Genomic DNA, 16,049 nt, shown 5'->3' with positions numbered 1-16,049 from the left:
TGTTCAGACTCGATAATTAGATTGTCAGTTCTTCGGCCAGGGCCACATGTTGCTATATACTTTCGGCTGTTCTTACCATTGCTGCGTACGCTGTTGGTGCTAAATAAATAAAATTCAACGTACATTAACTCCAGTCCTCAAGGGCCGCCAACATTTCAGGTGCAAATGCTACCCCTGCTTCAGCGCAGGTGGCTCAATCAATGAGTAGATTTCCTACAGAGAAATGGCAGCCATATTTTCCACCCACCCCAAAAAAAAGAGATTTAAATTTTTTTTTTTTTTATTTTTTACAAGAAAATGGAGCGTATCTACTAAACAGTGTTATTCGAATTGGAACCCCCCGGGACCAGAAGAACCCCACGTGGCCCATTCATGGGAGTGCGTCCGTACCCTGTCTTCCAGCTCCAGGAGCTTAGTAAACATTGCTTGCAGTGCTACATCATTAAAAAGAAAGGTCAGAATCACTGTAGTAAGTATCAGTACCTTAGTGCAGAGGGGGGGGGGGGGGGGGGGGTTCAAGTCCAGTCCTCAGGCACCCTCCCCTCACTCCCCCAACAGGTCAGGTTTTCAGAATATCCCTGCTTCAGCACAGGTGGTTCAGCATAGGTGGCTCAATCAGTCCCGACTTCAGCACCAGTTGGCTCAATTAGAAGCTCGGTCGAGCCTCTGAGCCACCTGTGCTGAAGCTGGGATATCCTGAAAACCTGACCTGTTGGGGGGGCGTGAGGACTGGAGTTGAGCCCCCCCCTGCCTTAGTGCATTTGTTCCTAAACGGGCAAAGCTTTGCCTGCTTATCTGAGCAAGTGATTCCAATCGCTTTTAAATGGGTTTGTTGGCGCTGTTCTGTGATCTGTGATCGGGCTTGCACGGTGAAAGCCTCGCGGTGTCCGCACATTACTGCGCAGTCAGCCTCGAAATCTCGTACACAGGGATTTCCGGCCCGTTCTTGCATGCTATCAAGGGTAACGTAGAGAGGCCTTTTTCCTCTCCCAAAATATGGTGAGGGTGGTATGCAATGCAACCTTCCTCTCCGTCGGCCATGTCGTTTTATCCCGGGCAGCAGGGATTTTATAAGTACAGACATTTATATATATATATATATATATATATATATATATATATATATATATATATATATATATATATATATATTTTTTTTTTTTTGTGGTTGAGGATAAAAAATATATCCAGATAAAGGGGTCAAATGTATTGAATCAAGTTAAATTACGTACTAACACCCAGGTGGGGGAAGGGATATTTTAACACAGACCATATTATATTACTTAATAGGACTCACTTTATTTTTTACGCCGTCGCGCCATTTTTGCTAGCGGCTCTCCTTAAGAAACCCACACGGCTTGTAGGGTATTTAATGCAGCGTTGCAAGCTGCCGGTTTTTATTATTTTTATTCCCCCCCCCCATCCTTTTAATACCCTATCTCAATACAATCCACACAATGATCAGTAATTAGCTCAGTTGCCGATCGATCCGTTCTCCTGTGATCGATCGGCGAAGATTCGGCTCGGGGGGGTTCACTAAATGGCCGTTGGTGCAGCAGAAGAGGACCAAAGATGCAAAGTTTTGTGGGGAAGATCATGTGACCAGGCAGTTGCTAGATACAATTGGTGCACTGCTAGAGAGAGGGCGGGGATCAAAAAGGGGTGTGCCAGAGCATGTTTCAGGAGAGGAAGGGGATGTGACTTTGTAAATGGTTGCTATAGAAACAAAAAATGCTTGTTGCATTAAAAATGTAATTCAGACTTGTTTTTTTTTTTACATTTTTTACATTTTTTATTATTGCTAGAAGTATTTTCTCATAGTACAGAGATTAAAAAAAACCACGTAGGAAATTGCTTGGTGTACAGCTTTGAAGAGAGCACTTGTAATATTGTAGGCCACCCAACATGGCCGCCTTCTCGCTGCGGCCCCGCCAGATGCAGGAAGAGAAAGGTGCTTTGTTTCCCACCCCCCCCCCCCCCCTTTGCGCTTTACAATTGGCCGTCTAGACAGGGGACCTGTAAAACATATGAAAGTGTTGCTCGCTGCTTGTAAAGTTAAGGCTGGCTCTCCAACAGCGCAATAAGCTGCAGCTGAAGCGATAATCCTGTGACATTAAAGGCGATTTTAGATTTAATAGGTAAAATATCACCTCTCTGGGAGTGGCACTATAGAGGGCTACATCCGGGGGGAAAACTATTGTAGATTAAGTAACATTCAACATAAGAGGCAGATCTGACCTTAAATATCGGAGCTGGAAGGTGTGTGTGTGTGTGTGTGTGTGTGTGTATACACACAAACACACAACACCACCTCCCCCTTCTTAAATTACACATGGCATAATAGAACACAGAATGGGAATAAGCACTTCAGACATAAAACAATAGGAAACGGAGTCTCTATCCCGAAGAGCTTGCAATCTAAGACTCTATCCGGGAGTAACCCTTTCACTGCCATGGGCCTCCTGTGTCGGCGACGGCGTTTCCTTGTGAATGCCGCAGTCTGCGCTGAACAGCATTTTCTTGCCTGTTTTTAAGCCCTGTCTGGGAGGTATTACCGGTGGTGATGGGAAGTGTTTTGGGCGGATAAAGGGGAGTTCTTCCCAGAGCCCAGTGCAGACTGATGGTTACCGCGGTAACCACAGATGCTATAGATTACGAAAAATCATGCTTTTTAACGCTATAAAAACCAACAAAGAGGAGGATATGCTGAGGGGACGAGAGAGGGACATTATAGGCATCACATTGTTACGCAGGTTTGGGGAGGGGATTTGCTGCTTTCAAAGTCTTATTAATTGCTGATTTATTAGGAAAAACTCTTATATTTTGCAACAAAAGAAGTCTGTAAACCAAAAATAAATGCGTGGGACTTCACTTATTTCCAAGAAAATAGTGTTTTCTTAGTTTTTGCCCGCAATTACATTTTGCATATCTTATTTCATTTAATTAACCCTCTGAGGGCTGGCACTCTTAAGATGCCCTTTAATGTACAGCATGGGGTTCTCAAGGGCCATCAACAGGTCCAGGTTTTCAGGATGTCCCTGCTTCAGCACAGGGGGCTCAATCAGTGGCTCAGTCGAAGACTCAGGGATATCCTAAAAACGTGACCTGTTGGTGGAACCTTGAGGACTTCAGCACAGGTGGCTCAATCAGTCCCTGCTTCAGCACCGGTGGTGCAGTCTCTGACTAAGCCACTGATTGAGCCACCTGTGCTGAAGCAGGGATATCCTGAAAACCTGACCTGTTGGTGGTCCTTGAGGACTGGCGTTGACCACTCCCGGTTTACACAAGAAGAACTGAATTGGCTTCCTGGAAAGCCGTAGCCGCCATTGAGCGCGACTCGCACCAGGGGACAATGGAGAAAGCAGGGCAGCCGCCATACACCCCAAATAATTCATGGGATTGCAGCAGGACAATGTACATCTTTACTGCTCGCAGCGGGAGACCAAGGGGGAGGTGGTAATGTGACTGCCAAGGAAAGGAGCACAGCGTCACACATTCTTCCGCATACCATTCAAACGGCGCGATCTGCTCCGCGCGGGTTATTAAAGTGTAATGGCAGACACGCACGCTCACACACGCGCACGCACACACACACGCGGCACTGGGGGCAGTAAGGCCGGCCCTGCAGATATCCCTTTAACTTGATCATTTTACTGCATGTTTATGTTAAAGGGGATCTGCCTCCCAGATATTCCCTGTCCATGGTGACTGAATTTAGGGTTGCCAGGTGTCCGGTATTGACTGTCCTGTATTTGGACACTGTCCAGAATTACCTCTCGGGACATGTATGTATGTGTATACCGGTATTACCTCTCCGGACATGTATGTGTATACCGGTATTACCTCTCCGGACATGTATGTGTATACCGGTATTACCTCTGTGGGCGTGTATGTGTATACCGGTATTACCTCTCCGGACATGTATGTGTATACCGGTATTACCTCTGTGGGAGTGTATGTGTATACCGGTATTACCTCTCCGGACATGTATGTATATACCGGTATTACCTCTCCGGACATGTATGTGTATACCGGTATTACCTCTCTGGGCGTGTATGTGTCCGGTATTACCTCTCCGGACATGTATGTATATACCGGTATTACCTCTCCGGACATGTATGTGTATACCGGTATTACCTCTCCGGACATGTATGTGTATACCGGTATTACCTCTGTGGACATGTATGTGTCCGGTATTACCTCTCCGGACATGTATGTATATACCGGTATTACCTCTGTGGACATAGTGACCTGACCGGCTTGGGGGCCGAGGGATTTCCCAGAGCAGGGAGAGAGCAGGGCTGCTGCTAGGGGGCAGGGCAGCTTCCTCCATGCTGATTGGCTGCATTACCCAGCAGCAGCCAGTCAGGAGCCTGGGAGTGGGGCCAAGGAAAGGAGAAAACAGCACGGAGCGGAGTGTGTGTCTCGAGTGTGTCACACCTTTCACCATTGTGTCCAGTATTTTTGGAGGTCGCCTGGCCACCTGATGCGACCGCATGCTACGTAGAGACAGGCTGGAGAGAAGAGCAATTTGTTTTTGGAGCACGACTGCCGCGTCACGTGAACGGTTCAGCCAATGAGGGCGAACCGCTCGCGTGACATCACAGTGAAGCCTGCAGTGTAGGTTTCGTGTGATGTCACGCGGCCGCGAGCACGTGTGAACGCCGGCAGTATGATCGCTGCCTTACCCTGCAAACCTGTGCTGCACCCAAGGAATTCTGGGTAATGATATGCAAATGAGCACTTGTGCGTCGCTCTTTGCTTCCACACATGTTCTTTATATCTTTATATCATTATAAATCGGGTGTCTGAGCACTCGCATACATACTCTTAGATTGTAAGCTCTTCGGGGCAGGGATTTCCTTTCCCATTGTTTGATTTTTGCTGCACTTATTGTATTATTATAATTCCCTGTACTGTATTCTTTGTGAAGCGCTGAGTACACTTTTGGCGCTATATAAATAAAGACATACAATACAATACTTAGAAATAGCGGTGTGTCTAGGCCACGAGCGGCCAACTCCAGTCCTCAAAGGCCACCAACAGGTCAGGTTTTCAGGATATCCCTGCTTCAGCACAGGTTGCTCAATCAGTGGCTCAGTCAATGACTGCAGCAACTGTGCTGAAGCAGGGATATCCCGAAAACCTGACCTGTTGGTGGCCTTTGAGGCCTGGAGTTGGCCGCCTCTGCTCTAGTTAGACCCGACGGCGGTCATTTTTGTGTGCCCTGCAGTAATAAGGTGAATGAGGGGGGCACTTTCGGATCTTTTCCGACACATTGTATCATCATAATAATATAAACCCACGTTTCTCCCAAACATACAGACTCTCTCCATATGCAGCCGACTCGCAGGCATATATTCTTACACAATAAACTGTATTGGAATAAAGTGTGTGTGTGTGTGTGTGTGTGTGTGTGTGTGCTTCTCCTGAAGCTGCAGTCCTTCAGAAGGGCAGGTACAGTGTGTGTGTGTGTGTGTGTGTGTGTGTGTGTGTGTGTGCTTCTCCTGAAGCTGCAGTCCTGCAGAAGGGCAGGTACAGTGTGTGTGTGTGTGTGTGTGTGTGTGTGTGTGTGTGTTTCTCCTGAAGCTGCAGTCCTGCAGAAGGGCAGGTACAGTGTGTGTGTGTGTGTGTGTGTGTGTGTGTGTGCTTCTCCTGAAGCTGCAGTCCTGCAGAAGGGCAGGTACAGTGTGTGTGTGTGTGTGTGTGTGTGTGTTTCTCCTGAAGCTGCAGTCCTGCAGAAGGGCAGGTACAGTGTGTGTGTGTGTGTGTGTGTGTGTGTTTCTCCTGAAGCTGCAGTCCTGCAGAAGGGCAGGTACAGTGTGTGGGTTTACATGTTGGGATTAATGCCCTTAGAAAAAAAAAAAAAATCTGACAATATAAATATTTGTTTTCCTGAAAATTTTCACATATGGGGTTGGAACAGATTTATTTTCCGCTCCGGTTACCCCCTGGCGCCCGAGGATAAATACTTGTGCCAGTAGCGCGGGTCTTCCTGGTACTTAAATGCCACACGTTTCACAGCTAACTATTCCCTGCTTGACATGGCTGTATAAACCGCCATTTTAATTGCCCTGAACCTTGGGCAACAAATATCTCCTGAACCGGGGTTCCCTGGACCAAAAAATGGCGTGTTTCATATATATATATATATATATATATATATTCAGATATGTTAGATACATCTATCTAATATATCTATCTCCTGCCACTGATCTGTTCTATGTTGTTTCCCTGCGGTTCAGCGCAGGACACAATGTTACAATGTGGCAGGTTGACCCTATCCCTGCTCAAATGGCCAGCAACTCCTCGCACCTGGCAGTAAAGCGGGTTAGCCCACTATATTCTATTTTAAAATGCACATGTTTTGCATATATATCTTTTTAACATGAGAGATATATTTTTTTCGTCAGTGTGTCAGTCTCTCGCTCTCCAAAAAAAAAAAAAAAAAAAAAAAAAAAAAAAAGTGCAAAGCTAAGAGACCCATCCAGAGACAGGGCTTTTTCATAAAATTCTATATGTAATATTTTGCATTTCAGATTTCTTTTGGGAGGATGTGCGAGTCTTCTCATTCTGTAGCCCGCAAGTGACCCTCTATAAATCCGTATATCGTCGTATGATTTGGGGAAAATGTATTCTAATGTCCGAAAAAGTGTATCGTTGGTGTATCTATGTCACAGTCGCCCGTTCACCGAGGGCATCCAATGCCATCGACAAACTGAGCGGCGCTAGTTCACGTTAGGACACGGTCCGCCTGGGGCGGCTTGTTGTTATCACTTTGTAGGAGAGATGCTGGGAAGTTCAGCTGTGACCATACGAGGTCTGACCTTTGCCCCCCCGCCGCCCGGGCTGTACATCTTGTTTGTGTTGAAATTGTGGATGCAAATTCTTTCCACAGAGACTCCTTATCTGCAGGTGATGGGAGGTTAAGCACATTGGGGAAAAAAAGGCTAGAAATGTACAGACCAATGTTTTGGGATCGGAGCTTTTATTATTATTATTATTATTATTATTTTTATTTTTATTATTATTATTATTATTATTACTTTTATTATTATTATTATTATTATTTTTATTATTATTTTTATTTTTATTATTATTATTACTTTTATTATTATTATTATTATTATTATTTTTATTATTATTATTATTATTTTTGTTCTTTTTATGATGGGACAGGGTTTATGTGAAGGTGCGTGCAAGATTGAATGCATATGGTTAGAAACACCAACATCTTAAATAGTGAGAACAGGTCAAGGGTCAGGGGTTCTCGACTTCATCCTGAAAGGCCACTACCCCCCCAACAGGTCAGGTTTTCAGGATATCCCAGCTTCAGCACAGGTGGCTCAGTTGAGCCACCTGTGCTGAAGCTGGGACTGATTGAGCCACCTGTGCTGAAGCTGGGACTGATTGAGCCACCTGTGCTGAAGCTGGGACTGATTGAGCCACCTGTGCTGAAGCTGAGATACCCTGAAAACCTGACCTGTTGGGGGGGGGGGGGGGAGGGGGTGTTTTGAGGACTGGAGTTGAGCACCCCTGCCGTGGGATACAATTAAATGACAAATGGAGGTTTGCGTCATTACACGCAGAAACGCAAATGGTGTTTGCGACATCTTGACCGTGTATGGACATTTTAACCCCTTGTGGCAGTAAAAGAGGAGTGGGGGCAGAATTTGGATATGTTTTCAAGACTGTTGTGTTAAATCGTCTCAGATGTTGTTTGACCCGCTGAGTGCCCGAGGAATCGCCCAGAGCGCCACCTCCCCCTCCGGCATATCGCAGCCGTGCGAGCGCGCCTCATTTTCGGCTAAGCTTGTGTTAAGAATCGGTATCGGGTAGGTTAGGAAGGGGACCCAGTATTTTTTGGGGCGGGATGCGTTATTCTGAGCCGCTCATGTTTAAATTAAACAGAAGATTTCCGTCCCTGTGTCAGAGATTATTCTGCGTCTTTATCATTCATTGTTCTTCTCCTATATCCATGTTAATTAAACAGGGGCCTTGTAGCTAAAACGGAGCAGGCACGAGGCCTGACTGCATAATCTGCGTCCCGAGGGAACATTGGAAATGTCCTTTTACCTCCGGAACATGAGCAAAAAGATGAACAATAAAGAACAATTACAGAATGCGTGCGACACCTTTATTATGTATGCAATAAGACGCAGGCCAAGCAATATAATTATGGGGGGGGGGGGGGATAATTGCACAGTTTGAGTGTTCTAGCTATTTCACAAGCCTGCAAATACACAAAAGCAAAGTACATCCTCCCCCCCCCACCCCCCAATAATTAGACTTCCCGAAGTGTCTTTCATTTATGAAATGTTCAGAAATCCGTGAGACCGTTGTGTTGTTGAAAGCATGAACGCACATGTGTACGTGGATGGGAACTTGTAACATGGAACAGACCTATTTTTGTCTTCCTTTGGCAGTGGGTTTCGGGGCTTCTCAACATGATGAGTACATCCATGTGAATACATTGTAAGGCCTCGGCCATGTTACGTGCTTGCTGGCGGAAGCGCGCTGAGGCGCGCTCCCGCTCAGCACTGAGCCCCTACAGCCGCAATTAGAGCGGCTTTAGTAGGGGCTCACCTGCGCTTACGCGCGCTTGCGGAAGCGCAGGTCTTGGGGGAATTTAAAATTCCCCCGCTTGCCGGCGAGACAGGCCGGTCACGTGAGCGGTTCGCCCAATGAGGGCGAACCAGCTCCGTGACGTCACTGGCCCGCCCCCGGCCAGTGACGCGCCCGCCCCCGGACCGCCCCCGGACCGCCCCCTGACGGCTGCTGAGAGCGCTTGCGGTAAGCAACCGCAAGGCCAGGGAAAGCACCCGTTTTCCCTGCGCCTCAGCGCGCCTCAGCACGCCAGCAGGGACCGTGGACTCGGCCTAATGCGGCAGTATTTGTGTTGCTACATCGAATCAATAGTTTTAAAACAGCAAACAGATTGCATGGACCCGTCACGTACTGGACGTTCCATCCCATAGATCAGGGGGGCGCGGGATTTTGTTGGGGGGGGAAGGTCGCTGTGTTTGCAGAAGCCCCGCGCTCTTCCCCGAGGCATTTAAATTAAATGCCGCGGGTCCACACAAGGCCTCTGCAACATCCACTTACCGCACAGTAGTTTTCTGTGCGCGTCAAATGGCGCGTCATGTGACGTATGCGTCGCCATGGTAACGCCCATCAAATGTCGCTGTGTGACGTCATTTGATGCCAGGACACAGAAAAGGCGGGGGCGCAAGCGCTGGGGCGGGCACAGCTCTAAAACTTTGTGCACCCCTGCCATAGATTAGAGGATTTCGGCATGTCGCTGGTAAAATAGCGTCTGTGATCTGTATCGTTATGATGATGCAATAGGGTTTCTTTTCCCATCAAATGTATCAGACCCTCTCCATCAATGGCGGCTTTCCCCCTTAGTGTGCTACGTACCCAAGGGGTTCCGCACTGGTCACTATAGGGAGCAATTGAGGCTAATGTCCAAATGCTTCAAAAAATGGGTGCGTATGAAGTGATTTCTTGACTTCTTGGAAGGTGTGAGCTTGCTTGATGTTACTAGGGAGGTCGGGCTGTGTGGGGGTGAGGTTCCATAGTTGAGTCTGGAGGTGACCTGGGTGTGGGTAGAGTTGGGCGATATATACCGGTATCCCGTAATATTGCGATAACCTAATCTTTCGGAGTGCTGATATGGAAGATTACTTGTTATCGCGATATTACGGGATGCCGGTGGTCAGCGGTGCAGCGTTGAAGCTGTCGCTATGCTATCTCTCTGCCTGAGGCCCCCTCTCTTCCTGCTTTTGAATGCTGACTCAGGGAGGGGGAGGAGCTTTGGGCAGCATGGGGAGAGAGCATGTGAGAGCAGCAGTGGCAGCAGGGAAAGGTAGGAACTCTTCTCCAAATTACATAGTTACATAGTAGTTGAAAAAAGACGTAGGTCCATCAAGTTCAACCTATGCTAAATTTAGACAACAGATACTTTATCCTATATCTATACTTACTTATTACTTGCTTTCCTTTTGTTAAGCCTTCCATTCCCCTCCACTTGGGACACTTAACCCCTTCCTTTCTGCCCCTGGGGCACTTAACCCCTTTCTCTCTCCCTCCAACCCCCCCTCCCTTGACACTTAACCCCCCTTGCTATGCCTGCTCTTCACCTTTTCTCCCCTGCACTGCTTCCATCATCCTAACACCCCCCTCATCCCATCACCCCCCCCTCTTATGAAAATGTTAAAAAAAAAAAAAAAAAAAAAAAAAAACTAATGAAAAATATCTGTTTTTAATATATTTTACTTTTTTTATTTTATAAATGAAAATGTGTTTTTGAATAGAGGGGGTGAAAGTGATGGGATTTGGGGGATGGGATGGGAGCAGTGTAGATGGGATGAGGGGGATGTTGGGTGGGGGGGAGAGAATGGGATGAGGGGGATGTTGGGGGGGGAGAATGGGATGAGGGGGATGTTGGGGGGGAGAATGGGATGAGGGGGATGTTAGGGGGATGGAAGCAGTGTAGGTGAGTGATGGGATGAGGGGGATGTTAGGGAGATGGGAGCAGTGTAGGTGAGAGTGATGGGATGAGGGGGATGTTAGGGAGATGGGAGCAGTGTAGGTGAGTGATGGGATGAGGGGATATTAGGGAGATGGGAGCAGTGTAGGTGAGAGTGATGGGATGAGGGGGATGTTAGGGGGATGGGAGCAGTGTAGGCGAGAGTGATGGGATGTTAGGGAGATGGGAGCAGTGTAGGTGAGAGTGATGGGATGAGGGGGAGGTTAGGGGGATGGGAGAAGTGTAGGTGAGAGTGATGGGACGAGGGGGATGTTAGGGAGATGGGAGCAGTGTAGGTGAGAGTGATGGGATGAGGGGGATGTTAGGGAGATGGGAGCAGTGTAGGTGAGAGTGATGGGATGAGGGGGATGTTAGGGGGATGGGAGCAGTGTAGGTGAGAGTGATGGGATGAGGGGGATGTTAGGGAGATGGGAGCAGTGTAGGTGAGAGTGATGGGATGAGGGGGATGTTAGGGGGATGGGAGCAGTGTAGGTGAGAGTGATGGGATGAGGGGGATGTTAGGGAGATGGGAGCAGTGTAGGTGAGAGTGATGGGATGAGGGGGATGTTAGGGGGATGGGAGCAAACTTCTTTGAACAAATTTATTGCGATATATATATATATAGCCATCCCGATAAATGTCTTAATATCGTCATCGTGGTGAGAATGTTGATGCCGCCCAACCCTAGGTGTGGCTGGCCTTCCACAGGTCTTCTCATCGAAGGCTTGAGACTGGGGTGGAGGGGAGATGGCAGGACTTGACTTTGGCTCTTTCATTGTGAAATGACTATCCATGGTGATGCCCAGGCTTTTTCGTGGCTGAGGGGGTGGTGGTGTGGTGTTGGGGGGTATTGCTGCCGAGTGGTCTTGGGTGTTTGTCTAGTCTTTGTTTGTCAATTCTGGTTCTGGCATCCTATGATACTTTCCATCTTCTCATGGTTACTTTTAACCATCTGTCCTCCGTTCCATGTTCTCATATCTGCATTGCAGTTGAGTGAGACGGTCCACCCAGTAATAGCCACATACCGCTGGTTGTCACCTGCATACTGGTGAACCTTGAGAGGTTAATGTCTCCAAAGACTTAGCCGATGTAACCCCGTCACTGCCAGAGGAGCCTTACTTGAAGCATTCAGCGCAGAAAAAGAGGCGACATTGATTTGCAGTGAATGGGTTAAACGGACCGATTCCTTTCAGCGCCTATAAAACTCTGATCGCTTTTATTTCTGATTTAGGAGACACAAAAGTCGCTTGTGTGTCAACTTTATTAAATAACTTGAAAGCCACATCTGCCGCTGTGTAACGCAGCGAGGGGCAACTCCCCCTCACCGCGCAGGCAATTAACGCCGGCAGCTGCTTTTCCAATATCCACTTCAATGGCTTGGGGAAAACGCGGAGACGCGATCTATCCTGCAAAGTGCTCCGCGCAGCGGTTTCCGAGCATTTGCTGATCATTCCTCACACTGTTTTTAATAGTGGAAACAAAATGTTCGTACTGCGTCGCGACGGTTTAATATCGCCTTTTAAATAGCAGCTCAACAATGCAATATCGGCTCATCCTGTGTAATGAGCTCTGTGTATTCCACGTCCGAAACATCGCAAAATCGGGGCGCATTAAAGCGCTTTTGATGAGAGGCTTAAAAAAACAAACAACTGGTTTAACCACCCCCCTCCACCCCCGGTCTTGAGGACTGGAGTTGAGAACCCCTAACGGGTCAGGTTTTAAGGATATCCCTGCTTCAGCACAGGTGGCTCCGGTGGCAGAACCACGATTAACCCCTGCAGTGACGCCTTGTGCATGGCAGGCCCCACTGGAACGGAAGGAGTCTCCAGGAAAAATTAGTGGGACAGCCGCTAACCTCCTGCATACGTTATGGCGCCCATGTCCGCTGCCGTTCAACAGCGAGATGGCGCAGTGACCGCCTGTAACCGGCGACTATGTTGGCGCCCGGGACTTGCTGCCAGAGATGGGACCGGGCGGTCCTCCCCTCTGTCCGATCTACACGTATTACAACTACATCACAAATTCTGCCTGCATAAAAAGTATCGGCAAGTGCTTTAAACCGGGCTGACATTAGCCGGTTATCCAGGAAAAGGCTCATGGTTAGAGACGGTTGAACGGCCCGAGCGATTAGGAGGCCTCAGCAGTTTCTCAGGCGTCTGGAAAACCGCCACTGTTACCATGGCGACAAAGGAATAATTACTTGCTGCCAGGGCTGGGGAAGGGGCGGGGGGAGATAAAAAACACTCGTACACTTCTGGCCGCGGTTCAGGAGGAGCGGACTTATGTAATCCTTGGTGTTTATGGGCTGAGACGGGAGGCTCTCGGATATAATTGCACCCGCTTTGATTTTCATTTCCAGCTTAACTCCTGCAGTGAATCCTGCATCCCCTGCCACGGAAGGGAAGAGGCTGTGAAGCCTGCATCCCCTGCCACGGAAGGGAAGAGGCCGTGAATCCTGCATCCCCTGCCACGGAAGGGAAGAGGCCGTGAATCCTGCATCACCAGCGACGGAAGGGAAGAGGCCGTGAATCCTGCATCCCCTGCCACGGAAGGGAAGAGGCAGTGAATCCTACATCCCCTGCCACGGAAGGGAAGAGGCTGTGAAGCCTGCATCACCTGCCACGGAAGGGAAGAGGCCGTGAATCCTGCATCCCCTGCCACGGAAGGGGAAGAGGCCGTGAATCCTGCATCACCTGCCACGGAAGGGAAGAGGCCGTGAATCCTGCATCACATGCCACGGAAGGGGAAGAGGCCGTGAATCCTGCATCACCTGCCACGGAATGGAAGAGGCCGTGAATCCTGCATCACCTGCCACGGAAGGGAAGAGGCCGTGAATCCTGCATCACCTGCCACGGAAGGGAAGAGGCCGTGAATCCTGCATCACCTGCCACGGAAGGGAAGAGGCCGTGAATCCTGCATCACCTGCCACGGAAGGGAAGAGGCCGTGAATCCTGCATCACCTGCCACGGAAGGGAAGAGGCAGTGAATCCTGCATCACCTGCCACGGAAGGGAAGAGGCCGTGAATCCTGCATCCCCTGCCACGGAAGGGAAGAGGCCGTGAATCCTGCATCCCCTGCCACGGAACGGAAGAGCCATCTCCTGTTCGCTCATAAAAAAAAAAGAGATTGTCCGCTCTTTGGAACAGGAATCTCTCCAGCTGTTGTACCTGCGTGTTTTTATTGACATTTCTTTTTATTCAGGATGACTGAGAAGCTTTGTGGTAAGAACGCTGCCTTTAAATCCCAGGCTCAGCTGTCCTTGTAACCTTTGGCCCATATTTGCTAAGTGGGGCTATTCCAGCTTTCAGCACCAGAACACCCTTTCGGGGGTGTATATAATAGGCCTTTTATCTCCCTGTATCTCGGATCTCCATGTGTTTATTTTGGCCGCGCTGCCCACATGGTCAGTGTAGACTTGGCCAAATAAACGGTGTCCTTTTATTTCTCGCCCATTGTACTGCGCCGGGGAATATGTCGGTGCTGTGTAATTAAATAATACAAGGAAGGACCCCTTGAACTTGACTTCAGCTGCAGCTCACATGGGCGGGGAAGGGGTTTAGCGTGTTTACACGAGGAGCAGCCACTCCCCCCCCCCCCCCTTGCTCACCCGGTTAGATTGTCAGCTCCTAAGAACACCAGCTCCTTTCTTCTGGTCTATAACCTTTTCTCTTGGCCAGTGACGCAGTGATTGTAAGCCAGGGTTCCTCATGGGAAGCTTCTTATCATGTGCGTTTTAGTGTAACGTTGAAAGACTTTTGCATTACATGTAATACTCTAGAAAAATAGGTGCTTCCAATTACAAACACTTATTGTGATCACACTGTAGTTGTAAATCTAACGTGACAGTGATTTTAGGTATTTTAATTTAAGATTGTAACAATTTTTAGGATTTATTCATAAACGGATGGAGGCCAGAACAATTAAATTGTATAACAAGTTTTTTGTTTTTTAATAAATCAGTTCTGTAGTATTAGATGCATACAAATTTTATTTTCTAAATTCAACTCTTAATGTAATTTTTAATTAGTTTTTTTTTTTGTAACATATTGATAATCCTGTGATTTCTATAGCCTTTTAGCACACCTCCCCAGCAGTGCACGATCTTTGCCACACTCTTTTTGTGATCATTTGTTGCCAATGTTCCCAGCAGTGTGAGCTGCAAACTGTAAAAATAGTCAATGTTATCTTCGTAATATAAGAATACATTGTAGCTGCTGAGTTACACTGAAGGATTGATTGAAACTGAAAGGCGGCCATTTAGTGAACCCTGGGAAGCAGGATCTTTGCTGATCGATCACGGGAGAACGAATCAATCGGCTGCTTAGGTAATTGGTTTTCAATAAAGGTAACCCAAGGCTGTGTTACTGAAACATCCTTTTTTTTTATTTTAAAGCGCCGCTTGGATTGTCGCTGTAACATATTATTTACTCTTTGTCCTGCTATCGTCCTCGCTCCCATGTACAAGCAAAAGCGAATAATACGAATGGGTTTATTGTAGGAGAATCGCAGAGCAGGACACGCTGCGCTGACTTAATCCAGGGGAGCACAAACGTTTAGTGCTGCTCCCCCCGGCTCTCGCGCCCCTCCCCCCCCCGCCTACCTTCGTCCGCGTCAGATGATGCTGCAGGGTCACGTGACCTCACGGCGGCATTTGACCCGTGTGACCACGTCATATGGCGCCGCGTCACAGAGCTGCTGAATCCCCGGTAAGTAAACAGTTACAGAGGCCTCACGCGATCCCGCGGCATTTAAGTTAAATGCCCGAGGGAAGAGCGCGGGGCCTCTGCAACTACCTGCGCCCCCCCACAGAAAAATCTCCCGCCCCCCACTTTGCGCACTGCTGACTTATACGACGCTGTGTTTTAGGAACGCGAGTTGCTATGATCACACACTGCTAATGCTCACAAAATGTACGGTATATTGCTTCATATTTTATTCTGGCGTTTCCTAAACCCCGCCATTACGCCCCGGACAGAACACCGAATCCTTAGAAGACCTTTTGTCTAGAATTCCACCAACCGCTTTTTATTTTATTACGGTCGCAGGTAAACGGGCAAAATCACACCATATTTATCATTTTGTGAAATGTCCACTTGTTTTTTTTTACCCACCATTACAGAAGTTATGTGGGGTTGAAACCTATTCCGGCATTGTGTTCAGCCAGTGTGACCAGCTTCAGGCCTGGGACATGGTCAGCGCTTATGCGCTGACCCGCGCTGACCCGTGCTGCTGCTCGGCACTGAGCCCCTGCAGCCGCAATGAAAAGAACCGCTTTCCCTGAGCCTCAGCGCGCCTCCGCACGTTTGAGAGGCACTATGTCCCAGGCCTCACAGTGATGAGACCCAACAGAGCGCAAGAGCTGTCTGTGAGGACGGTTACTGGCTCTGCACTTCTTTATCCCAGGCTGAAGCTGTGTAAGGCCTTGGCCATGTTTAGCGCTTGCTGGCGGAAGCGTGCTGACGCGTGTTCCCGCTCAGCACTGAGCCCCTACAGCCGCAATTAGAGCGGCTTTAGTAGG

At 48.3% G+C, this 16,049-nt stretch overlaps 1 protein-coding gene across 1 annotated transcript in view; it reads left to right on the top strand.

Moving 5' to 3' along the window:
• NCOR2 (nuclear receptor corepressor 2) overlaps nucleotides 1-16,049 on the top strand; it is a 274,837-nt gene that overhangs the window by 21,657 nt on the left and 237,131 nt on the right. The gene's annotated exons all lie outside the window — the stretch shown is intronic.

The sequence above is a fragment of the Ascaphus truei genome, chromosome 13 (genome assembly GCF_040206685.1).
Source record: "Ascaphus truei isolate aAscTru1 chromosome 13, aAscTru1.hap1, whole genome shotgun sequence".
NCBI lineage: Eukaryota > Metazoa > Chordata > Amphibia > Anura > Ascaphidae > Ascaphus > Ascaphus truei.
Note: the sequence above shows the minus strand (reverse complement) of the source record. Positions and strands in the feature narration are given on the sequence as shown.